Below are 27,095 nucleotides of genomic sequence, written 5' to 3'. Positions count from 1 at the left end.
TACATATGCATTTCGTGCTACCTATAATGTTCTTGACGCTCCATGTGACGTATGACGGGAACGAAAGGGGGTGTGTCAACTGCTGGTTCTACGCAGCCAATGAGAGCGGCGGGCAGAAGATATGTTTATAAGCAAGAGATTGTAGCATTCTCACGCCAATATTGAAGCGAAATCCGATATGTATTTAGATAAAAAAAAGCTGTATTCTCAGCTGTGCAAGGATGGATGATGGAAATGATTAAAAACAGTGATACCACAGATGACAGGGTTAGTAAGCGAAAAATGTAGAAACGGAAACGGTCTGCAAATTAATGTAAACCATTTCTTTTCATTAATTTTATGTCTCCTTGTAATATCACAATGAAGGCAATCAATAAATGGCATAAATTTAGAATAGATATAACATTAACTTTTTACACAGATACTTCAGGCCAGTAAAACAGTTTGTAATTCTGATTAGTGAGAATATGTTAAAAATAATTTTTTTTGCAAGAGGTCTTTTGGAAAAAAGGGGTTCGTCTTATAATCAGGGTTGCCGTATACTGGGGTAAATACTATATTTCAAAGTTGGCATGTGACAAGAGAGCATTTTGAAGCAAGTGTGTTGCTTGAGGTGGCACTCACACAATACAAATTTTTATGTCCGTAAAATTACTGAAGGCGGTATTATTTATAAAATATAATTGCACGTGAAACTTAAGAGGAAGTGTGTAACAGGCTGAGTATCATAACTTTTCTTTGGAAGTATGGTGTAGTGGCAGAAATGTTAATATAAAATTGGTTAAAGTGGCTCCCTCCTATAGTTGTGATGGTGTTATGTGGTGCTGTTGCAAGAACAATTTGTGGTAATTGATATGGTGGGGAACTTTGTTTAAAAACCTATACAGGTGATCCACAATATCGTTAACTTCAATTATTATTTCTGGTATTGCTCATATATGTGGTTTTGTGGCCACAAGACAGGCATCAGTGATCACTCAGTTATTGACTGGTTCTATATAGGAGTGTGGGACAGTTTGGTTTTTTGAAAGGGGGAGGGGATAAGCTGGGATCTTTGTTTGGAGCAAAGTAGGTATTTCATTTGGTTGTATTACTTTTTATGTTCTTTGGTTTCTATATTGAATGTTGTTTTACTTCTTGTTTTTGTTATTGGATAGGTTAATAACATGTGTTCACTCAGTTTTTGGTTTTTATAATGCCTGTATTGATATCTGTGATTAGGTCCCATGAGTTTCATTTTAGCTTAATAAGTAATCTGAAGCTAATGATACCATTGTGTGTTCATATTGACATAATATTTGGTTTCTTTGTGAATATTAATTTTACAAAAGGGCGGTAGCAATTGTGACATTCTCTTTAGCTATGTATGTTAAGAACACAAAATTATACCAGTCTTAAGTCATAAGTGACTTGTTATTTTTTGGATATAGTTGTTTCATGTCTGGTTGGTACTGAATTTAATCTTAGTTATCACACAGATGTGGAACCCTTCTAGATAATGCATTCATTCAACAAGCAGAAGTTAGAGGGACACATGCCTCTCTGGTGTTAAATGGATTGTCAGATCATGATGCACAATTAGCCACCTTATATAAATTAGCTCCATGCACAGTTTTGAAACAGTCTAAGAAACCAGTGAGGCTGATTAATGACAGTACTACTGAAGATTTTTAAAGAAGTTTAAAAAATGTTGACTAAGATGAAGTTTACAGTGAGCCTCATGTTAACCCTTAATTCTGTACATTTCTTAATGAGTCTGTATCCATTTCTGAAATTAGTTTTCCTAAAAATATAATTAACTGTAATAATGACAAGTCATTAAAGAAACACTGGATCACTATATATATATCAGAGTCTCTTCACAATGAAAAAAAGAGCTTGTACAAAATAGCCAGACCATGTAAAGGCCCAGAAAACTTTCTTATTATAAAAGGTACTGTAACATATTACAAAAAGTTGTAATAAAATCCAGGAGTATGCACATTTTGTCTAAAACAACAGATCAAATAATAAAATAAAATCAATATGGAATATTGTTAAAAAGAGAACAGGAAAGAAGCATTGGGAGATGACATCATAATGGTAAACACAATGGGGGCTTGTGGAAGACAGTTAATTCGTTACAGACATTTTTAATAATTACTTTTTTTAAAAATAGGAGAGGAAATTGGCAAAAACAGTTAAGAAGAAAAAGCAAAGTAGTACACCGAAGAAGCAACACAGAGAACATTGAGTGAATTAAGAATGGATTTCATATCCCCATTTGAAATAAGGAAGAGCATAATGACTGTAAAAAGTAAAAGTTCATATGGGGTGGATAATATCTCCAATAAGACACTAAAATGTTGTATATTATGTGCTGCTCTTAGTCACTTATGTAATGCATCACTAACTCAGGGTGTTTTCCCAGAAAGTTTGAGATGTGTCATTGTTAGGCCTCTCTATAAAAAGGGTGACTACCACCTGATGTCACTCCTTACACAATTTTCCCAAATTTTTTGAGAAGATAATGTACTCCAGAGTTGTCACCCGCCTGTGTAGTAATGGGATACTTAGCCAATCACAGTTTGGATTTCAAAAGCACCATTCTACTGAGTCAGCTATTTATGCATTTACTGAGTACATAATAACACCTTTAAATGATAAAATATAACCAACTGGGATCTTACATAACAAACTGAAGGCATTTGATTGTGACAGTCACAATATTCTATTAGAGAAGTTAAGTTTTATAGAGTGTGTAGTTCAGCAAATGCCTGGTTTAGTTCTTATTTAAGAAACACAATGCAGAAAGTTACTCTAAGCTGCTCGAGTAATAGTAATATGAAGAGGGATGTCACATTGGCTGCATGGGGAGAAATTACAATGTGAATCCCTTAGGGTTCAATCACTGGCCCATGACTACTGTTGCTTTATTTTAATTAAGAAACAGAATTAGTTCTGTTTACTGATCATACAAGCATTGTTGTGAAGTTGAATGAAGAAGCATCAACAGAGGAATGCGTAAATGATTTTTTTGTGGAAGTTACAGAAAGGGTTTGTAAAAATAGGCCACCTTAAAACTTTGGAAAAACACAGTTCAATCAGCTTTGCACTGTTAAAAATATCCCGCCTACTATGAACCTTTTTCTTGCATTCATATTGGGTATACAGCCAGAACATCTCATCATCTGTAAACAATATTTCGGCAATCTACCTGGCCGCCATCTTCAGGTGAGTAGGCAGTCGCATTATTCCACTGAAACTGAAATCAAACACGCCGCAGCGGCTCTTTTATACACCGACCATTGGTCCACCACATGTGCGTGAAATTAACTGCCCTCTAGTGACAGGCACAACAGTGCACTGGTGGTGAAAGCTCACAGAAACGATAAATCGATATTGAACACTACTGACAGTTTTTGAAGACCGAGACAAGGACCACTGTTTCTTAATGTCAAACAGAACAGGGTTCCAACACTTACTTAAAGGATACCCCTTATCTCTGTTTATAATATCGTTAGATAGCTGGATTTCAATGGCTACTTTCACTACACAGTCCCAATTCTGCGACATAGTGGCAACCACTTGTGTCTCATCATACAACATTTTATTTCCTTCCATAAGACAATGTCCTGCTATCGCAGATTTTTCTGACTGAAATAAATGCATGTGGTGATGACTCTCCACGCAACAGTCCTGGACTGTACGAATTGTTTGTCCAATATAGAGATTCCTGCAATGGTAGGAAATCTTGTAGACTCTGGGCTTTCTCAAACCTAAATCACCTTCACTGAGCCCAACAGGGCTCTGGTGTTAGCTGGTAGACAGAATACACTTTTAATATTAAATTTCTTCAAAATTCTACCTATTTTTCAAGATATGCTCCCCGCAAAAGGTAGGAATGCCACTGATTTGCTTGTATCTTCCGTTGGTTCCCGTGAAGGTCCAATCTGTAGAGCACGACAGATCTGATTGTCAGTATAACCATTCTTCTTGAACACAGCTTTCTGCATTTCTGCATCTGAGATGGCATAAGCTCTTTTTACCAATGTATGTAGGACCCCATTGCATTGGTACAATGGATGACAACTTGATGCATGAAGATATCAGTCCATAAACACTATGTCCTAATGTCCCATCACCCCTCCTGTAGAACAAGACATCTAAAAACGGAAGTTTTCCGCATTTATTTCAGCCAGAAAAATCTGCAGTGGCAGAACACTATCTTATGGAAGGACATAAAATGTTATACGATAAGACACAAGTGGTTGCCCCTGCGTTGCAGTATTGGGACTGTGTAGTGAAAGAAATCACTGAAATCCGGCTATTTGACAATATTATAAACAGAGATAAGGGGTATCCTTTAAGTAAGTGTTGGAACCATGTTGTGTTTGACATCAAGAAACAACGGTCCTTGACTTGGTCTTCAAAAACTGTCAATAGTGTTTTATATCGATTTATCATTTCCGCGAGCTTTCACCACCGGTGCACTGTTGTGCCTGTTGCTAGAGGGCAGTTATTTTTGTGCACATGCAGTGGACCCACGGTTGGCGTAGAAAGGAGCTTTGCGGCATGTTTGATTTCAGTTCCGGCGAGATAGTACGATGACCTACTCACCTGAAGATGGTGGCCAGGTGGATCGCTGAAATATTGTGTCCAGGTGACGAGATGTTCCGGCTGGAGACCCGATATGAATACAATGAATTATTACACTGGGACAGTTTACGGAGCCACATACTCTGAACCTAGTACACCAATGAAAAACAGGGCAGAAAATTGTACGTTCTTAGGTGTATATATCAATGAAAACAACTGGAAAAACTATGTAAAACCTGCTAAAACACTAAGGTTCAGGTACTTTTGCCATATGGATAATTGCCAACTTTGGGGATGTAGAAATCAGTAAGTTAACACATTTTGCATATTGTCATTGAATTATGTGTGAAGTTAACACACACACGCGCACACACACACACACACACACACACACACACACACACACACACACACACACACACACACACACACACACACATTTTACAGATACACCTTTAAGCACCTGGGGATATTAGACACATCCTCACAGTAGATTTATTCACTTAAGATATGTGTTATCAACAATCCCTCCAAGTTTGAAAGAAACAGAGATATTCGCAAGTACACCACTAGAAGGAAAAATGATCCACAGTACTGTTTCACAACAATGTTTCACAAGTGTTCAAATCTGGTAACAGAATTTAATTGTCAGGAATACTTTTTGTACAATGTGTGTATATTTGTATATATACACAGTTCATGGCAAACCCAGGTCCGTTAAGGAGAGATATGTGTATGTTGCCACATCCAGTAGTGATTGAACATGACAATTTCTTGTTCAACAGCATATGGAAAGTGACGCAGACGTCAGTGGATCATTCCCCACCACACATCTGTAGTCGGGTCCACCTGCAATCGCTCATTAACTCAAAGGGTGTCAGCCGGCCGCTGACTCAGCAGTAAAGCTTCATGCATCCCATTGGCAGGTGAGCAATGTTACAACAGTGGTGTTAACCATAACTAGTCTCAATCTTAACAAGTGTGTGTCTACCATATTTCCGAGCAGGTATTTTAAATTTCCAGAAAATGTCACATTGTTGTAGATGTCGATGTAAGCCAGACAACGTCTGTTACATTTTTGGGAAATTCATCTTTGCCTGAAAGAAGGAGACAATTTCGGCATTCATAAAGAAAGTGTATAGGCATTACTCTGGAATAGAGGTAGGAGACCAAGATAAGGAATGGGCACAACATTTCTGTTATGCTACAAGTTACTGAAAACTTACTCAATGGTGGAAATATAGACAGAGCGTGGCATTGTTTGCTGTGCCCCTGGTATGGAGGGAGCCACAGGACCACATAACTGATTGTTATTTCTCTCTAACAAAAATTCAAGGTTTAAATAACAAAAAATCAAAGAGGCACAAGAATGCCAGTGCAGCATTCCGACAGCCTTCCAGTACCTTCAAGAGCTCCAGATCAAATTCGGAGCAACAGTAAAGTAACTAGTATTGACAAAATCACATATAATGCAACAGATGATCTTCTATATCACTACACACGTAAGTGATCAAGATATTTACTAACACAAGCAGATTTATATGATTTAGTGTGTGAACTAGGACTAAGTAAACAAAAGGCGCAATTGCTTGGTTCAAGATCACAAGAGTACAATCTACTCCACTAAAGTACTAAAATCACTGATTTTAGGAACAGAGAACATATCTTTATTTCTTATTTTGCAACTGATGAAGCACTGATGATCTGCAATGATGTTGCTGGGCTGATGAAAGTGCTGAACTTCACCTACAGTTCACAGAAGTGGAGACTTTTCATAGATGTCCCCAGAAGCATATCTCAAGGGTGTTTTGCTACACAGCTGAAATAAAATGCCCTTTGTTTCAGTTGCTTACAACAGCTTGACTAACAAGAATTAGGATCTCTTACAGAGGATGCTGAATTTGTTCCAATATAATGAATACAAATGGAAAATGTGTGCAGACTTCAGAGTAACTGCTATGATATTGGGAACGCAACAAGGCTATACGAAGTATGCATGTTTTCTTTGCAATGGAATAGTCATGACAGAAATTCCCACTAAATGAAAAACAAATGGCATAAGCACAGCTGGACAGTGGGTGAAAAGAATGTGCAATGTGAAAATCTGATAGCTCCTGAAGGTATACCACTTCCATTGCTTCACATAAAACTTGGCCTAATGAAACAATTAGTCAAGGTCATGGATCCAACAGGCAGTGGATTCACACATCCAGCTTACAAATTCCCCAATCTTTCAGCTGCAAAAATAAATGAAGGTGTGACTGTGGGCCCATAAACCAAGGAACTGCAGAAAGATGAAAATTCTGAAGCACGTTTAACTGACAAACAAAGAGAGCATGGGAGTGTTTCAAGATGGAACCAGAAAATTTCCTCAGAAGAAGAAGAAGAAGAAGAAGAAAAAGATGATGAGCTACCACTACAAAGCAATGGTGAATTATGTGACCAAAGCTTGTCAAGCTCCGGGTACCTTTTATGTTAGTAGATTATTACTGGAATGTCATTTGAGAGAAGCATCATTCTCAATAAAAGAAAAAAAAGTGACATGCATTACTATATGGTAGCTCATTTTTCTATAATTCCTAAAGTGAAATAAATGCTACAAAGTGAATACACTAAGAGTTCATGTTAAATCCCATACTCCCTTAATGTGATGAATTTAATAAGACCATAAAAAACTGATTTGTTTTTTGAATTTCAGCTAATGTGTCCTGCACTATATCAGGATAACAAAGAAAAAATTAAATCATGATTGCTCATAAACTACCCCTGACAGAAAAACTTAAAACAGGTTGTCTCAAAGTAAAACTAGGCACACAATGTATTTTCTGAGAAACAGGAAAAAAATGTTTTTTTGATGAACGGTGTAAACTAAATTTGGCACAGAAAGGTGTGAAATATGGAGCTATAATAATCTTTAACAATCTACCCATGGAAATGAAATGTCTGATAGATAGCAGACATGTTTTCAGTGCAGATTGAAAATGTTTCTTCTTGACATTCCTTCTATACCATAGAGGATTTACTGAGAAGAATTAATTTATCTTAAAAAACTGCAAATAGTCATTATGTAGCCATACACATATTATTTTTTATTTAATTTTTGTAGTTGTATATAAGTGTTCTCTGTTTGTTCTGTTGAGATGTTCCACACCATAATGCTTATTAGAATTTGATCTATGGGACAAGGAACTAACTATGAGTTAAGTGCAAATAAAAATACCAGTCTTACATCATAATTTTTTTTTTTATGTTTTGTATATCATTGTTTCCTGGTTGGTGGGTTATGTGGAGCTCATTTTAGCTAGATAGGTTAAGTAAATTTATCGATACCAACACCTGTACCCGCCATGCCCATCTGCATAACACTGCAGTATCATTGTTAGTTAGTACTACAGATTTCGGCTTGGCTATGCGGGTTAATTTCGGACAATGCTTGAAAATTTGTGGCATTTTTTTGGAACATTTATGTAATGTGAGAGCAATGGATTTTGTCTGATTTTTGTGTATGAGGCAGGGGTTAGTCCATGTCAGCCTTTAACCCTCAAATTTCAGCAGGTGTCCTATTAGTGATTTTTAGATTGTTTCAAATATCTTCTTTGTGATGAAATGGCTGCTGTACCTTTATTATGGTAGCACGAATGATGTCATGGGTGTTATATTGGATTTAAATGTGTTACTCTGTCTGCCATTTTGACAATATCATGAGTCTAATCTGACGTCCAGTATCAGACGCTTTAGTATGTTGGTTATCTTGCTTTGTGTTCATATTTTGTACTTTATATGGCAGTAGCATAGTTTTGTAATGCTTGCAACACTATAATTGTGTACTTTGATCATCATAGTGTGTAAGCCATTACTTGCATTTGAGAATCTGCCTGACTGCAGAGCAGTAGTGATCAGTGCATTTAGCTTTAGTGGAGAACGTTTGGGGCATTTTAATTAGTGCCAGAAGGAAAGCAGGGATTCCTACAGTGCAAATTTTTGCAACAGGGAGGACAGGGAGTGCATTTGTTGTGTATGTATGTATGAGCAGTTGGCTGTGGTCCATGGGTCCATGTAGAGCTGAAAGCACTGTTGGTGACGATTAGTCGGCTCTGGCCAGCTAACTTCCCACCCGGAACACAACAGCTGTCACACGTTTCACCCATGAGTTCAGCTGCTGAGGTACCTCCAGTGTAGGAGTTATGGTTGCTCTGTACTCATCTCAGGACAAGCGGCATGCTGTGGTCAGTTCGTTTCACACTATGCAGTGGATGAATGTCAAGACTGGGCATCTTACAGCTCTTGCCTGATACCACACCTACATAGCAGCAAGTTAAGTTTTCCTGTCTTTTCCTCTTAGCATATTTATTAAATTTTGTGCATGTTTTTCTGTTTAAGAAGTTTAACCTCTCATTTTTGTAAGTGTAAATTCATTCGGTCTGTGGCACAGCAGTAGCTCATTTGTTTTGTTTTGAAGACAAGTGTCCACTCATTTAGTAAGCCAGTCAGTGAGCCTCCAGTTACATCTACAGAGTGCCAAGTTAAGTGTTTATCTTTTACTTTCTTTTCCTCATAGTATATTTCTAAAATTTCTTACCTGTTTCCATACTATGAGACGTAAGCTTGCATTTTGTAAGCGTAAATTCGGGCATCCTGTTGCACAGTTTTCATTTCTTCTGAACAGCCAGCTACATAGCTCACTGAGGCATCAGCGTCCATTGATGACACATCACATCAGTAGGGTAGCAAGTTACATATCTAGAATCTGCCTGCTTTTATAGTTTACTCCTTCAGTTAGTCCTGCTAGGAGGGTAGGATGTGTGCATGCTGTGTGCGGACACACAAGGAGCTAGCCCCAATTTGAGAACAGCTGAATGCGCTTTTGGCTACAATCAGTCACCTCGGGATGTAGCAGTGGCAGAGAATCTGGCATGTCGCATAAGACACCTTAGGTGTCGCTTGTTTCATCCATGGGCTCTGCTACTGAGGCACCTCCTAGTGTAGCTGTCGCAGGCAATCCACCCTTAGAGCAGAGTGAGTGGCAGGTGGTAATGCATTTGCATCCCTCAAGTGGAGGGCCTATGTGGAGACTGATCCTCTGGCCTCACCCATTCACACTGTGAGTGGACAGGTGGCCACTCCTTCAGCAGGGTCCGAACAGGCACATGGGGTGGAGGGGTTTACTAATTATTGGGAGCTTCAACATTAGGCACATTATGGAGCCCCTTAGGCAGATCACATTCAAGGCTGGAAAGAACACTAGTGTGCACACAGTATGTCTGCCATGGGGCCTCATCTGAGATGTGGAGTGAGCCTTGGCTGTGGCTCACATCGGCACCAACGACATCTGTCGCATGGGTTCCGAGGCCATCCTCGGTTCATACGGGCAGGTGGCAGAAATGGTGAAGGCTGCTGGTCTCATGCATGGGGTGCAAGCAGAGCTTGCAATTTGTAGCATTGTACCCATAGTTGATAAGGGTCCTTTGGTTTGAAGGTAGCAGCTACTCAGGTAGCAGAGTACTTGTGGAGTGTACATGAGGTGTTTTAGGCTGGTCGGTAGTTTGAGGTATTCAAATGAATGCTCACCATTTAAATTAACACTTACCATTTAAATGAACACTCACCATTTGATATACAGAAAGGGAAGCCAGACAATGTTCAGAGTAAAGACATTTCAACTGTCAAAATTTTATCTGTAAACTGTCAAAGTTCTCATGCTCAAATTATTTGCAGAACTGAGCGCTGGCTGAAACCTGAAATGGAAAGCTCTGAGATATTTAGCAAGTCATGGAATGAATATGAGAAAGACAGATTACAGGACATAAGAGGAGGAGTGTTCACTGCAATTGAAAAAAATATTGTCTCCAGTGAGGTCAAAGTTGTGTGTGACAGCGAAGTTATGTGCTTGCGTATAAAATGTCTATGTGAAACAAAGTTAATTGTTGGATGTTTTTACTGGCCACCTGATTCTGCTGTGACAGTTCGAGAGACATTCAAAGAAGGTCTATGGTCAGTAGTGCATAAATACCCAGATCATGGATTGCTAGTTGGAGGCAACTTTAACCTACTGATTATAGACTGGGATGTCTTGGGCTCACTGCAAGGGGTACAGACAGAGAGTGGTTCGAAGTGCTTTTGAATACATTTTCTGAAAACTGTCTTGAGCAGCTAATTTGGCAACCCACATGCAATGGAAATATCTAAGACCTTGTAGCTACAAATAGGCCAGACCTTATCAACAATGTCAATATAGACACGGATATTAGCGATCATGAGGTCATTACAGCAGCTATTGTTACGAAAGTTAATAAATCAGTTAAGATGGCTAGGAGAGAGTTTCTGCTAGAAGCTGAAGATAAGCAGTTGTCAGCATCTCACTTAGAAAGTGAATTGGCATCACTTAGTTCACATGAGATGGACACAGGGAAATTATGGGAAAAGTTTAAGCAGTTTGTGAATCATAGTCTGGAGAATTATGTGCCTAGTAAGTGGATTTAGGGTGGAAGAAACCACCATGGTTTAGTAATGAGATTCAAAAACAGCTGAGGAAGCAGAGGCTGTTGCACTCTTGTTTCAAAGGGAACACACGAATGACGACATGACAGGCAAAGGATTGTACAGATTTGTGCATCAGCGAAAACATTGATGCACAAAGCATTCAACTACTACCACTGTCATACCTTAGCAAATGATCTGGCAGAGAAACCAAGAAAATTCTAGTCCTACGTAAAATCACTGAGTGGATCTAAGGCTTCCATCTAGTCACTTGTTGACCAGTCTGGTGTGACGGTTGGAGATAGCAAAACGAAAGCCAAAGTTTTAAATTTCACATTCAAGAAATCGTTCATGCAGGAGAATCATACAAACATACTGTTGTTTGATGATCGAACAGACTCCTGTATGGAGGACAAAGTGATACGCATCCTGGCATAAAGAAACAATTGAAGGAGTTGAAAACAAATAAATCACCAGGTCCCGATGGAATCCCAGCTCAGTTCCCCCGAGAGTACTCTAAAGCATTAGCCCATTACTCAATGACCGAGCGAGGTGGCGCAGTGGTTAGACACTGGACTCGCATTCGGGAGGACGACGGTTCAATCCCGCGTCCGGCCATCCTGATTTAGGTTTTCCGTGATTTCCCTAAAGCACTCCAGGCAAATGCCGGGATGGTTCCTCTGAAAGGGCACGGCCAACTTCCTTCCCCATCCTTCCCTAATCCGATGAGACTGATGACCACGCTGTCTGGTCTCCTTCCCCAAAAAACAACCAACAACAACATTATTCAACTTATATTTATCACAAATCTCTCGCCCACAGAATGTCCCAAGTGATCGGAAAAAAGCACAGGTGGCTGCTCTGTGTAAGGGCAAAAGAACGGACCCACAAACTCGCACACCAATATCCTAACATCGGTTTGCCACAGAATCCTTGGCCATATTGTAAGTGCAAATATAATAAATTTTCTTGACACCGAGAAGCTTATGTCAATGAATTAGCATGGTTTTAGAAAGCAGCACTCATGTGAAACTCAGCTCGTCCTTTTCTCACAGGATATACTCAAACTATGGATGAAGGGCAACAGGCAGATCCCATATTTCTAGATTTCGGGAAAAATGCTCGACTTGGTGCCCTCTTGCTGCCTGTTAAAGAAGGTATGAGCATATGGATTAGGTTCACAGATATGTGAGCAGCTAGAAGACTTCTTAAGTTATAGAACCCAGTATTTTATCATCGATGGTGAGCGCCCTTCAAAGGCAATGGTATCATCAGGAGTGCCCCAGGGAAGTGTGATAGGACTGCTATTATCCTCAGTATACATAAATGATTTGATTGACAGGATGGACAGCAATCTGCAGTTGTTTGCTAATGATGCTGTGGTGTATGGTAAGGTGCTGAAGTTGAGTGACTGTAGGAGGATACAAGATGACATAAACAAAATTTCTAGTTGATGTGATGAATGGCAGCTAGCACTAAATGTAGAAAAATGTAAGTTAATGCAGATATGTAGGAAAAACAAACCCATAATGTTCAGATACAGTATTAGTAGTGTCCTGCTTGCCACAGTCAAGTCATTTAAATATCTGCGTGTAACACTGCAAAGCAGTATGAAATGGGACGGGCACTTGAGATGTGTGGTTCATTTGTCAAGGAGATCGCATATAGGACACTAGTGCAGTCTGTTCTTGAGTACTGCTCGAGTGTTTGGGATCTGTACCAGTTCCGATTAATTGATACAATTCATAGGTGGGCTGCTAGATTTGTTGCTGGTAGGTTCGAACAACATGCAAGTGTTACAGAGGTGGTTTGGGAACTCAAGTGGGAATCCCTGGAGGGAAGACATTTTTTTCGAGAATCACTATTGAGAAAATTTAGAGAGCCAGAATTCGAAGTTGACTGCAGAAGAATTCTGTTGCCTTCCCTCATTCTATTTGTGTGTGGAACAGGAAAGGAAATGACTAGTAATAGTACAGGGTACACCCCACCACACGCCTTAAGGTGGACTGCAGAGGATTGACATAGATAGCAAAGACATGTGCTGTTCTCTCAGCAGGGGGAAAGGTTGTTACTTATCAGATTCTTCACTGTCAGGTAGGTTATGAAACCCCTTTGGAAAATAGCACCTAGGGCTACAAAGCAAGCCACTGTACATGTCTCCTAGGTCTCATTTGATGTGTGGAGGAGGCTTCTGACTATTGTTATTGAAGGTGCGGTCATCCTCAAATCATAGCTAATGTTAGTACCAATGATGCATATAGCTTGGAATCGGGAACCATCCTTAGTTCCTACAAATGGATGGCATGAATTGTAAAGGCTACTCCCCTGATCAAAGGGTGCAAGTGAAGCTTACCATCTGCATTAATTTGGGTCCTGTTGTTTGGAATCGGGTAGAGGGTCTCAATGAGTGGCTCTGTCAACTCTGTGACGGTCCTAGCTACAGATACACTGAGTGATCAAATGTATCCAGACACCTGGCTGAAAATGACTTACAAGTTTGTCGCGCCCTCCATCGGCAATGCTGGAATTCAATACAGTGTTGGCCCACCCTAAGCCTTGATGACAGCTTCTACTCTCGAAGGCATACGTTCAATCAGGTGCTGGAAGGTTTCTTGGCGAATAGCAACCCAACCTTCACGGAGTGCTGCACTGAGGAGAGGTATTGATGTCAGTTGGTGAGGCCTGGCACGAAGTCGACATTCCAAAACATCCCAAAGGTGTTCTACAGGATTCAGGTCAGGACTCTGTGCAGGCCAGTCCATTACAGGGATGCTATTGTTGTGTAACTACTCGACCACAGGCCGTGCATTATCAACAGGTGCTCGATTGTGTTGAAAGATGCAATCGCCATCCCTCTTCAACAGTGGGAAGCAAAAAGGTGCTTAAAACATCAATGTAGGCCTGTGCTATGATAGTGCTATGCAAAACAACAAGTTGTGCAAGCCCCCTCCATGAAAAACACAACCACACCATAACAACACCGCCTCCAAATTTTATTGTTGGCATTATACACGCTGGCAGATGACAATTACTGGGCATTTGCCATACCCACACCCTGCCATCGGATTGTCACATTGTGTAACGTGATTCGTCACTCCACACTACGTTTTTCCACTGTTCAATCATCCAGTGTTTATGCTCCTTACACCAAGTGAGGCATCGTTTGGCATTTACTGGCATGATGTGCAGCTTAATAGCAGCCACTCAACCATGAAGTCCAAATTTTCTCACCTGCTGCCTAACTGTCATAGTACTTGCAGTGGATTGTCATAGTACTTGCAGTGGATCCTTACGCAGTTTGGAATTCCTGTGTGATGGTCTGGATAGATGTCTGTCTATTACACATTATGACCCTCTTCAACTGTCGTCGGTCTCTGTCAGTCAACAGACGAGGTCGGCCTGTACGCTTTTGTGCTGTATGTGTTCCTTCACGTTTCCACTTCACTATCATACCGGAAACAGTGGACTTAGGGATGTTTAGGAGTGTGGAAATCTTGCGTAAAGACATATGACACAAGTGACACCCCATGACCTGATCATGTTCGAAGTCCGTGAGTTCCGCAGAGCACACCATTCTGCTCTCTCACAATGTCTAATAACTACTGAGGTCGCTGATATGGAGTATCTGGCAGCAAGTGGCAGCACAATGCATCTATTATGAAAAATATATGTTTTTGGGGTTGTCCAGATACTTTTGATCACATAGTGTATCTGGATCTACACCATGGAGTGAAGGATTTTAGCACTTCACTTGATACATCACTTCTCAGAAGCAGCAGCAACCAGCCTTGCAGAGTACATGCAGACTGCACAGAGGAGCATTTTATGGCTTGACAAAATTTCAAGAACCTCTGATGGACACTCACCAGATCATTTATAAAGCCCACAATCAGTTTGCCAACAACTTACAGAGTGACAATATCAATATTCTAGTAGTTCACTGCCAAAGCATTTGTAACAAAGTCCCATAATTTACCAGACTACATAAAAAATTTTGAATGCAAATTATCCTCGAAAGTGAGAGCCTGATGAAAACCCAAGTAAAAAGTTCTAAAATATTTAATGAAACATGGGACTTACTTTGACAAAAAAAACTGCTAGATTATTGGGGAAGAGGGTATGTTCATTCCAATAAACAAAAATATTATGTTTAGCAACATCAAAATTTCCTATGACTGAACTTATCTGAATGTGATTAATCAGCATGGGTGCTCTCAAATTAATCATCGGATAATTTTACCTGTTATCCAATTCTGTTAAATTTATAGAATCATTCAAAAAAGTTCAAGTACCACTGTGCAGAAATACTCCAATTATGCAATAACAGGAGGAGAATGAGACTTTAATCTACCACATTTAGGCTGCTGGTGAAATGGAGAGGCAGTCTTGCAAAATAGTGCTGAATACTTTCTTCTAAAACTGTCTTCATATGGCTCTGAGCACTATGGGACTTAACATCTGAGGTCATCAGTCCCCTAGAACTTAGAACTACTTAAACTTAACTAACCTAAGGACATCACACACATCTATGCCCGAGGTAGGATTCGAACCTGTGACCGTAGCGGTCGCATGGTTCCAGACTGGAGCACCTAGAAACACTCAGCCACACCTGCTGGCTCAAAAACTGTCTTCTACAACTATAGTCCAAATGGTGATAGAAGATCTTTGACAGTTAAAGTGGCCTTCTGCAATTTAGGCTTGATAGCTGGCAATAGCGTGTCCAGCTGTCAAGGACATATGGGGTATTAGTTCAGCAGCAAACATATGACAAAAATATCGTAGACCTTAGTTACAAACAAACCTTACCTTAGCAGTGGTATCAGTCAAGAGGCAGAGATTAACTAGCACCATATCATCATAGCCATGATGGTTTCCAGATTCAATAAATCCATCAAGAAGACCAGGAGAGTTGTTATGCTTGATACAGCAGATAAATAGTCTGTACACTGGTGTGCAAAACTTACGGACGAAAGTAACTTTCACATGACGTGTCACTGCCAAGTAACATAACTCAATGAAACTTGGACCCTAAAGAACTGCTACAGTATAGTACAGAAGGTAGCTGCAACATGCAATAGGACAAACAAAAGTGACATATTTATTCAAAAACAATAATTGCACGAAGCCATCACGATTTATGGTGGTCCCCTGGCCATTACAAAAGGTGGGACAAGGTTCTTAATAGGGTTGTGACCACCATGGACTGCAATGCATGCTCTGCAACACGCTGCTACGCTGACAACAAGGTTAGTAAGGAGTTCTTGTGGCAGGATGTTCCATTCCTCCACCAGCTCAGGCTGTTGGATGGTCATTTGTGCAAATGGATGTGCTGCAATATGTTTCCCCACCACATCCCATATGTGCTCACATGGATTTATGTGCTCACTTGGATGTAAGTTGAGGGAATAGGCAGGCCAGTCCATTCGCTGAATATCCTCTTTTTTTCCAAAAGCTCCTCCACCTGCACATTGTGATATGGTTGTGCACTGTCATCCATAAAAATTAAGTCAGGGCTGAATGCACCCCTGAAAAGATGCACAAGGGGAGAGCGTATAGTGACACAATAATGTTGACCAGTGAGTGTATCACAGTACATTCAAAGATTTGGATGTCGGTACGCCCACACAACATTATAACTTCCCACACCATAGCACATGTATCACCAAAACAATAATGTTCGACAATATTCCTGCCATACACTTATGTGTTCTCATTTCTCATCATATGAGGGTACATTGTGGATCACTACTCAGGCTGAATCTGCTCTCATCCAAGAAGATCATGTGAACCAACTCCCCACTGGTCCTGTTCCTATGCTTTTGACACCACCTCAACAGTGCCACCGAGGAGTGGTGTCAACAGAACACAACGTACTGGCTGTCAGGCAAAGAGAATATCCCCATGCGGTCACCAGGCCACTGTGGAGAGTGAGAATTTGTCCCTTGGAGCCCCGTTAAATTTGGCTGTAGCTGCACCACTGTTTGGAACAGATCCCTTCTTGCCCATTGCACAATAGCAATCATCTGCTGCTTTAGCTGACCACAGCCAACCGCCTCCTATTCTTTGGGCAGCAGTGCGTGTGATCTGGAATGCCCCCCCATGAATGTGAACAATGCTGTAAGCAATACCAAGCTCCTGGACTACACTTATCACGCTTCACCTTTCTTCTAGTTTCATGAAGATTCTTCCCCTTGTGAAGTTATCCAAATTTTGTGTCTGGCCCCCTGTTGTAATTAAGAACACCACAGAACACCATAACTGCCTGTTGATTGACACACACTGTCTTTTTCCTGTTCCTTCAACTGCCTCATGTTGCAAGGCCAGCCCCATCTGGCACTACAGGAAAACTACTTCACACCACATGATGTCCAACTTTCTGTGCACTGGGAGACCTCTAGCAACATGCTCCCTCACTTTCACTCATTTCCATTGAGTGGGTAATATGTTATGTTACTTCATCTATCTCATCCTTAAGTTTTGCAGAGTAGTGCACATACAATATGAACGAACATCGGGAAATCCAAATGGCGCAGACACTGAGGTATCGTGAGAAAAGTTTAAAATTATTGTGTGTTGCATTCTGGATAATTATTTGCTAATTAGAGGTTGTTAAGACCTACCTTGCTTTAATATAATCCAGAAAATGCTGAGAAACAGCAGGAACACAGATTGTTACACACTCATTTAAAAAAAGGTGTAGATATCCCGAGACGCAAAAGTTTATAGAATCTCGCACATTTGTAAGGAGAGCTATTCATCACTTCACTGTCATTGATTAGTGAAATATAGAGAATCCTAGAAAATTCTAATACTATTTAACACCACTAAGCAGGTCAAAAATGTCTATTTAGTCACTTCACTCATCAGCCAGCCTGGTGTGAAATAGATGGCAGCAAACTCAAAGGTAATGTCTTAAGTCTCACATTTAAACAAATCATTCACATAGAAAAATCATACAGAGTTACCATCATTTGACTGTCACACAAGCTCTAAAACTGAGGCTTAGAAATAAGACTTACTGGTGTTGAAAAGTATCTGAACTAGGTGAAAACAAATAAGACACCAGGCCCAAATGGAATTCTATTTTGGTTTTACAGAGAGTACCTTGCAGCACTGGCCTCTTTTCAAGCTCACATTTGTTGTGACTCTCTCAAATAACAAACAGTCTCAAGTGACTTTAAAAAAATTGTAGGTTACTCCCACTAAATTGCAGTGCAATAATTTAAAGATGTAGGATCCTTGAGCATATTCTACGCTTTGATACAATCAGTTTCCCCTCAGAGAGAAAAGCATGGATTTAGAAAGCAAAGTGAAACTAAGCTCATTCTTTCAACAATATCATGCAAACCGTAGATGCAAGCCAGCAGGCAGATCCCATATTTCTAGATTTCAGCAAAGCATTCAACACTGAAGTACACTGTAGACAATTAACAATGGTTTGAGTGCACTGAATAAGTTTCAAATACGTAACTGAATGTGGCAATGGAACCCTGTATATTGTGGTAACTCGTGTTCATAAGTGACAAATGTAATGCCAAGAGTGCTCCAGGTGAGTTGACACGAGCATTCCTGTTTATCATGTACATAAACACTATCAGATAAAGAACACAGCAATCTGAACTTGCTTGATGAATGTTGTTGTATGAAGGAAAGTGTCATTGCTGGACAGAATGACTTAGGTGGAATTTCCATTTCGTGTGATGCATGGCAGGCTTCAGATGTCGACAAATGTAAATTAATGCCGACGGCTAGGAAAAATGTTCCTATAATGTTCTAATACAGTACTAATGACACAATAAATGGCTCAGTCTCTATGATTAAATATCTAAGTGTCAAATTTAAACTTCTGAGATGGTATGAAATGAAATGAGCACACATGATCAGTTGTAGGGAAAGTGAATGGCAGACTATGATTTATTGACAGAATTCTGCAGAAGTGTAGCATACCTATAAAGGGGAGTGTATACAGAATGCTTTTACAACCCACTCTCAAGTACTGCTCAAGTGTTTAGGATTCCCATCAAGTCAGATTAATGGTACAAAGCAAAGCAACTCAGGGGTATGATACTACACTTTTTACCAGTTACTTCAATGATTACAAGAGAATTATGGAACTTTTCCATGGGCTAACACAGGTATCATTTGAGGAATGAGGACAATTTTTTGCAAAACGTGGATCTTACAAAAAAATTTACTAGTTATTCGTTAGTTGCAGCTATGGGTGATGATATGGTTGCTACCACCAAATTTCTCTGATTATATGATCTCGTGGCAGAAAATCTGAAGACAAAGCAGTAGGGGAATATATGAACACATGGCACGGTCAACATGACAATATTTGGAGGTCAGTTACAAGGAGTTTCTGGTACGAGAATTCTAGGTTGGCTCTACGAGATATTGTTTTGCTAACTTATAACTGGCGCTATTGCTCGCTAATTTGGTTTTCTCGCCATGAGCTGTTTTAGATTGCTTTTATTTTTGTCATGAATTTTGTTCACAGTTTATAAAGTAGAGGTGGTCATTGGAGGGGTGTGGGGGTGTAGTAGGGTAGTTGTGGGAATTGATGAGTTTTCATTTGGGAAGGTGAAGTATGGGAGGAGTGGTGGTGCTGTGGGTATCTGGGGGTGTGGGGGGCTGTTGTTTCAGGGGCTGGGTATTCTGATGTGGTTTTTATAGTGGTGGGTAAGTATACAAAATGGATTTTGGTTTGATTAATCGAGGAGTACATTGCAGAGCATTCCACTATTGTTTCAAATCTATTTTCTTCATACAGATTTTTTGGCATTAGGGGTTACTGACATTTAATGGTACATCATAATGTTCAGTTTAAATGTTGCATGATGGGAACTTGTATTAATGGTATGGAGGGGTACAGGAAAGGGGGGCGGGGGTGGTAGTAACATCCATCATAGGGATCCTACAGCTTCTTCTTATGAGTAGAGTTGGAGGAAGAATTTGCCTGAAAACCATTTACATTTCAGTTTTTTCAAGCTTGTTGGGAAAATGTATGTGCTGAAGATTGTTACTTAAATGTATGGGCGGCATTGTTTAATGTGGCCCATGGTTCTGTTTTAAGGAGAATGACTTTTTTTTGAGATGGGAGGAGGTGGCAATTACGTTTGTGCTATTGTGTTTTGTTGTGATTGGTTTTTATTAGTTTTCTGAAATTGTAAGTAGTGTAGTGTATTTTTTATGCTTGTAATTTTCTTTGAAATGTGGGTGTTGAAATTTATATTTGAGTAGTTTTTTATGCTTTTATGGTTTGGATTGGTGGTTAAAGTTCACATTTATAGTTTACACTGGTGGGTATCATGGAGTATGTTGTACTTATTCTGGTCTGGTTAGGTTTTGATACTAGTTCTACTAGTTGTGGTTTGTTAGTATCTTGAGCTCTGCTCGAGCTAACCAAGTCAAGTGAAATTTCTGGAGCTGGGTTTTGGGGTTATGGATTGGTTTGTGGTATGGTGGACTTAATTTGAGCTACATAGATCAAGTGAAATTTCTGGTACTGGGTTCTGGAGTTACGTGTGGATTTTCAAGGTACTGTGGACTTCGCTTGGGCTAGATAAGTCAAGTGAAATTTCTGATACATTGAAATAGGGGTGTCCGACATCTTGATGATGTCACAGGTCAAAGCGGATGTGAGATACTGTAATCTTTGATATTCCCTTGAAAATGTCTACAACAAAGGAGTCACTATGAGAGACATATGGTTGTTATGGGACTAATTTGCAACACTGGGAGTATCTCAATCACCGTCATTTACTAAAACCACTTTTAACAATGGTAATGCTTCCTGTGACACTAACTGGCTATATTATACGTATTTTAGATTAAAGAAAGTGAAAGGCATTATGAGATGAGAACAGTAATGACAGAGAAAACATCAGTGTTACTAAGCCTTTCTTAAAGAGTGACTTACTTCTGTGAAACATCATGAACCAAAAGGCACATTATCATTTCTCAACTGTCCATTTATTTGCTATCGAAACATTTTTGAAAATAAATTAGTTGACATCAGTACAGAACACATTGAAAGATTTCCTGTTGGGAGCATATGAATGTAAAAATCTTTTCCACAGTTTTGATGGGTCAGCCCAAGAATTCAGTACTGCATTGGCTTTGACCCATGACATGATGATGTTCTGGCATTTCATATCATTACGTATTTGAAAGTTAGCATGTGACAAGAGGGTGTTTTGAAGGAGGTGTGTTGCTTTATGTGGTGCTCCCTTGTGATTAATTTCAATGCAGGAAAGTTGTTAAATGTGTTGTTATTTGCAAAAGATCACTGAATGTGTTGGTTAAATGATGGATCCAACAGTGAAGTTTAACAGCTTTATGCTGACTGAGGAGATGGATGACATACTGAGAACTGTAACTTTTCTTCACAAATAGGGTGTATTGCTGCAATATGTTAAATGTCAAAAATGTTTAGAATCTGCAAGTTTATTGAAAAATGTCTCCTTTCCAAAGCAGTAATGATTGCATATGGTGCTGTCATTTGGATAATTTTTAATGATAGATTTGGTGGGGAACTCGGTTCAAAAAGATCTAGGCAGGTGATCCACAAGACTGGTATTGCTTGTCTTCCGTGTGATTTTGTATAGTTGTCAATGATTGTTCAGTTACTGGTCAGTTGTGAAGGGGTGTGTGGGGAGTTTTATATTCTATAGTTTATATGTTCGATATGGTTTATTTCAAAAAGTGTGTTCTCTACTTTTTAACTTAATTTCAGCATGTATTGTGTTTGTTGTAAGGAAATGGATATTGATTGGTGGAAAAGTTTTTTTGGGGATCAGGGTAAGTTGGCATGATTGCCTGGAGCAAGCAGGTGAGGCAGGTATTTTAACAGGTTCCATTCACTTTTTGTGTTGACTGGACACTATACCGAACGATATTTTATTTTCTGTTCCTGTTTTGCCAAACTGCAGATTTTTTTGTACTACTGTGTTTTTCGTAGGTATACTGTTTTATGGGTTTTACTACAAATGTATTGATGTTTGTTTAGTGGGTGACGTGGACCTCCTTTTAGACATATAGGTGAATTGAAGTTAGTGATACTAATGTATGTTCATATTGTCCTGTTATTTGGCTTCTTTGTGAATCATTCATGGTTACTGTGGCATTCACTTTGACTAGGTAGGTTAAATGCATATAACAATACCAGTCCTACATCACAACTAGCTTTTTATGTTTAATGTTTGCCTTGTCCTGTAAAGTTCATTTTAGCTATACAGATAAAGCGCAAATAATGATATGAAAAATATGTGTTAAATGGCTTTTTATGTTTCAGATATCATAGTTTTGTGTTTGGTGGATAGGGAAGTTCATTTTACCTATACCATTAAGTGAATTTACCGATAGCAGAATTTACATCTCAGACCCTCTTCCCCCTTCCCCTCCTCTGTGAATATCAGTTTCATGATTAATTGGTTTTATGGAGTTCAGTTTAGCTACATAGGTTATTTAGGTTTCATGTAGGATTTATGTAATGTAAGAATAATGAATTTCTGTTCAATTTTGTAATGGAAAATCAACACACATCACCCATTAATTGTATGTTGATTTAGGCTATCTGAAATATATTTTTTATGACAGAATGCTGTTGCTATTTGTTAATTATGGTAGCACAATTGATTTCATTGTAGCCATACTGAATTTAGAGGAGTTACTTATGTTTGCCATTTTGATGATGCCATGTGAGAAAGCCAATACCCTGTATCAAATGCTTCTGCATTTCTAAGGTAAACACAAAAAATTGCATGCCTATTAACAAGCAAACATAACAAACACAAAAAGAAAAATGAGAACACACACACTACATTATTTAATTTATTTTGCATGCTGCACATGGATAGAAATAGCAGCTCACCAGTCATAGCAACATGTACTAAATTTAATATATATAGGAAGCACTATCCATCATCTAATAGCAATTCCAATTCAACTTTGTTCGTCAAGAAACTGTTCTGCAAATATACATTTCTTTAAGGCTGTTCTCAACTAGGAGGAAAATTCAGTAACATTTTCAAAGATTACACAAAAAATTGACCAGACACCAATGACAATATACCATCCTCTACCATGCAACCACACTGCTTTAGAGAAATTGGCTGTATAAAGATGTATGTGACATCTCCATGCTGCATGCAGTGTACCAACCAAAGTTATATGTTCCCACAAGTAAAAAAAGCCATCTAAATTAATTTGAGAAAAATGTTCTTTCAATGGATCATTTTAGTTTCCCTTATTTATGAAAATAAGAATAACCACATACTTCTGAGTCCAAATTCATTAAAAACTTATTTCCAATAAACATGTGTTGCAACTATTTCTACTAGAGTTATCAAAAACTTGGGTACTTTACATTATAGATATCTGAGCCCTTACAAAAAGACTATTTAAAATCACTGTAAAAAATTAAATGAGGATGAATCTCAACATTGGTACAGGGAAGAGAGAAAATGAGGGAAAGGGGAAGTGGAATTTAAAATCAGATTATTATGGACCTCAAAACACAAGACAATATTGAAATTTGCCACGCAGCATATGAAAAAGTATACACCTTACTTGCTCCTCTTTCCACACTACTCAGGACAAATAAACTACTGATTTTAATAGCTTAGGACGAATCCTTATGAGCAAATGTAGATTAATATTCATATTTCCATCTTACATGTTAGGACACATGATCTGTTTCATCATTTTCAACCTCTCCTTTATTGGTATAAATTCTTGTGTTTGGTTTATGAACTTATCCATTAGAACTACTAAGCATAAAAAATTGTTGAAGCTCTCATGTGCACTTGTTATCTCCCATTGGCTTCTGTCTCAGAATCTTTAACCTACATTTATTTCATGGTTTTTCACCAGGACGAGTGACTGGCAGTCTAAGGGTTCACCATCCACTCCCAGTCTTTTAGCAGCAATGGAACCTTCAACATAGCCAGCCACTCATGCTGGTAAAATTCAAAGAACAAATGTAGGCCGAAGATCCCGAGATAAAAGCTAACAGGTTGTAGAGTGGGTGGACAAAAATATGGAAACACAACAAACGCGAGACATGTGTAATAAAGTATAGGAAAACCATTTGCATTCAAAACAGCTTCCAGTTATCCTGTATCATTTTCAAGGGAACCTTATACACTTCAGTTTGCAAATAGTGGCAACTTCAGGTATGGCGATGGAGGTGGATGGCACCATGTACCCTTCTCTCCAAAATATACCACAAAGTCTCAATAAAATTGAAATCTAGTGACTGTGGTGGCCATGGATGATGTGTCAATTCATCCTTGTGCTCATGAAAGCAGCCTGTATGCTGCGAGCTGGGTGAACAGGGGCTCCATCTGCCAAAACGGTCACCTAATTCTTAGCAGAGTTGCAACCGTGGAGATTATCTGTGGGGCCCAAAAGGTACTATGATACAGCTGCCTAAATCACCACCAAACCCCTGCCATGTTTCACCCCTGGGTAAACTCAGCCACAAGTTGGAAACAGCATGAAACAAGCTTCATCTGACCTAACGACTTCCTTCCATTGTTCCAGAGTCCAGGTTTTACAGCTTTGTCACTGCTTTTTCCCATTACAGGCATTTGAATCACCGATTTGTGGCTTTGGAATTCCAGCTTGCCCTGTAATTCTCAGCTTATGGAGCATCCTCGATGTTTTGGTGCTGACAGGGTGCGCAAGAGTAACATTCAGTTCTGCAATGACTTTTGCAGCTGTCATTCTTGTATTTTTCATCACAATTCTCTTCAATGACAGCCCGTCACAAACATGTAACACACACTTTTTTCTGCTTTGTGACTTAGTGGATGATGTTTTTCAGCTTTCCCTGTATGCGGTGTAAATCCTCAATAAGGTGCCCCTTGAAACACCAAACACTTTGGGTACCTTGGTTATGCAATCACTCACCATAGGAGCACCAACTATTAGCCTGCATTCGAATTCACTTAGCTCCAACATAGTGCACACACACAGACCACTGTTTAGCCAATGATTGACATTTGCAATGTATCAAAGACATTGCACAGGAGCCATTTGTGATTAAATACAACAGCACAACAAGCAGGATTTATGCCCAAGCATGCATTCCTTGCAGTATTTCTATATTTTTGTCAAAGGCCTGTATGTGTGGCTAATTCATTACAAACAAACAATCACAAATTATTGGATGACCTGACAGGCAATTGCGTGCATGACTCATTATGATTAGGGCCGCAGGTACAAATTAATCTGTAGCAAAGACATCTGGGCACATACATTTTGTATAATGGTCACATTGTGTGAAACAAATTAGTTGGCCCAGAAATGCTCCTTCAGTACATTTGATTCATAACAGTACAGTTAAAATCTGTATCCAGAGGCAGCAATGACAAACTTGACAAACATCAATTTCTAGGTGAACTACAAAGTGGTGCCAATTACATTTCTCAATGATGATGATTCTGTTTTTGTAAAGTCCCTTCTGAATTTGAAATGTTACAACTGCTTACACTGAATGAACCAGTGTTCATTTTTTAAGTTTCATATTATAACCTTTGGAATGCTTTAGTGCATTTCCTATACTTTTGTTGAACTTTGCACATACAGCACAAACATAAACATGTACTACGCAACTGCTAAAAAATAGACAATGGGTCAGCAGTACCTGCAGCAGTCGTGATTTCTTAATAATAGTGTGCTGAAAAAAAGGGTGTAACATAACATTTACATCATCATTAGATGTGGAGCACAAGCTTGGATTAGGGGAGGTAACTTATTGTCACATTTTCGATGCTGACAACCTGGCATTTATCTTAAGAAATTTAGGGAAATCACCGAAAACATAAATCCACATGGCCGGGCCAATGATTGGAACACCATAGGTAAATCTGTAACTTGATGTGCAATTTAACATTTACACAAACAGAAAGCACTGCCACAAGTAAATGGTATTAGAAATACTAGAACCAAATTGAGACCAAGGCGAAATAGACACGCAGTATAATTATGCTTGTCCGCGTAGTCATGAAGCCATGGCCTCACTTCCAAATATTTAGGGAATTTACATAATGATAATTCCGAACAGTACAAGTAAAGAATTAATTTCCCACAGTCCAAGCAGCATGATTTATACTCTCCATATTTATAACAATTTATACACGATTTTTTTTGCCAAATCTACAGACAAATACTGAGCATTCTAAAAGAATTATCTAAACACTATCATAATAGCATGCACACTGCTCGCTAAGAATGCGTCACGTACTTTTAATTGTGGAACTACAAAGCAATGAACCACCTCTGGATAAATAAAATATGTATTCGTTCGAACAACTGAAGCTCCGGTATATTGTAAGGTTGATCTTTCTTTTCGTGAATACTCACTGTATACTGCTCACTGTTGTCTACTTTCGAACCACACATTCTCAACACTGCCGCGTTATTTCAAGATACACACACAAAAAAATGTACTTTATGTTGACAGTTTATATGAACTCCAGTCGGCATACTTTTTTTTGTTTGTTTGTCTGTTTGTGTGTGTATAAATATCTCTAGTACCCGCCTACATACGTATCTTCACAACAATATGACCAAAGATTCTTAAAAGACAAAACCTACAACACGATAACATCTTAGCCGACGCATGCGATTAAGGACCGTCGGTCCACATGCAACGACTTGTCTGCGCAGATATATTCGCAAATGATTGTGCTGCAAATGTGGTAGACACGACACAAGTTCAAATCTATTGTTCGCCCACCATGTCTCGATGTAGAAAAGAAATTTCAGTGGCTAGCGCTAACATCCTCTTACAGTATCATCAAACTTTATTTCACTTACTCAGAAATGAGGAACTTACGATGCAAAAAGCAAAATACCAGAAATAGGAAGACAGATCAAAATGGTCTACACAGTGGTTGCTTAAGGTAAGGCAGTTTTCACACATAGATTTACTTCACGAGTTGCAGAGCGAACTAGACTACTGGCGTAGTTATTTGAGGATGGATTTAGGAATGTATAATTATCTTTTGATGCTCATAACTTCTAGTAAA

General features: G+C 39.1%; 1 protein-coding gene across 3 annotated transcripts in view; it reads right to left on the bottom strand.

Annotated features, from left to right (window-relative positions):
- LOC124721086 (C2 domain-containing protein 5) overlaps nt 1-26,628 on the bottom strand; it is a 230,532-nt gene extending 203,904 nt beyond the window's left edge. For 2 of the 3 annotated variants that reach the window (XM_047245897.1, XM_047245899.1), the window contains exon 1: nt 26,428-26,628. The gene's annotated coding sequence lies outside the window, so the exon portion shown is untranslated. Of the gene's footprint in view, nt 1-10,184; nt 10,314-26,427 lie in introns of all 3 variants that reach the window. The other variant, XM_047245898.1, reaches the window with a different exon arrangement.
- Nucleotides 26,629-27,095: the final 467 nt, after the last annotated feature.

Source organism: Schistocerca piceifrons, chromosome X, assembly GCF_021461385.2.
Source record: "Schistocerca piceifrons isolate TAMUIC-IGC-003096 chromosome X, iqSchPice1.1, whole genome shotgun sequence".
NCBI classification, from domain to species: domain Eukaryota; kingdom Metazoa; phylum Arthropoda; class Insecta; order Orthoptera; family Acrididae; genus Schistocerca; species Schistocerca piceifrons.
The sequence above is the reverse complement of the archived record's forward strand: the minus strand, read 5'-3'. Positions and strand labels throughout refer to the sequence as shown.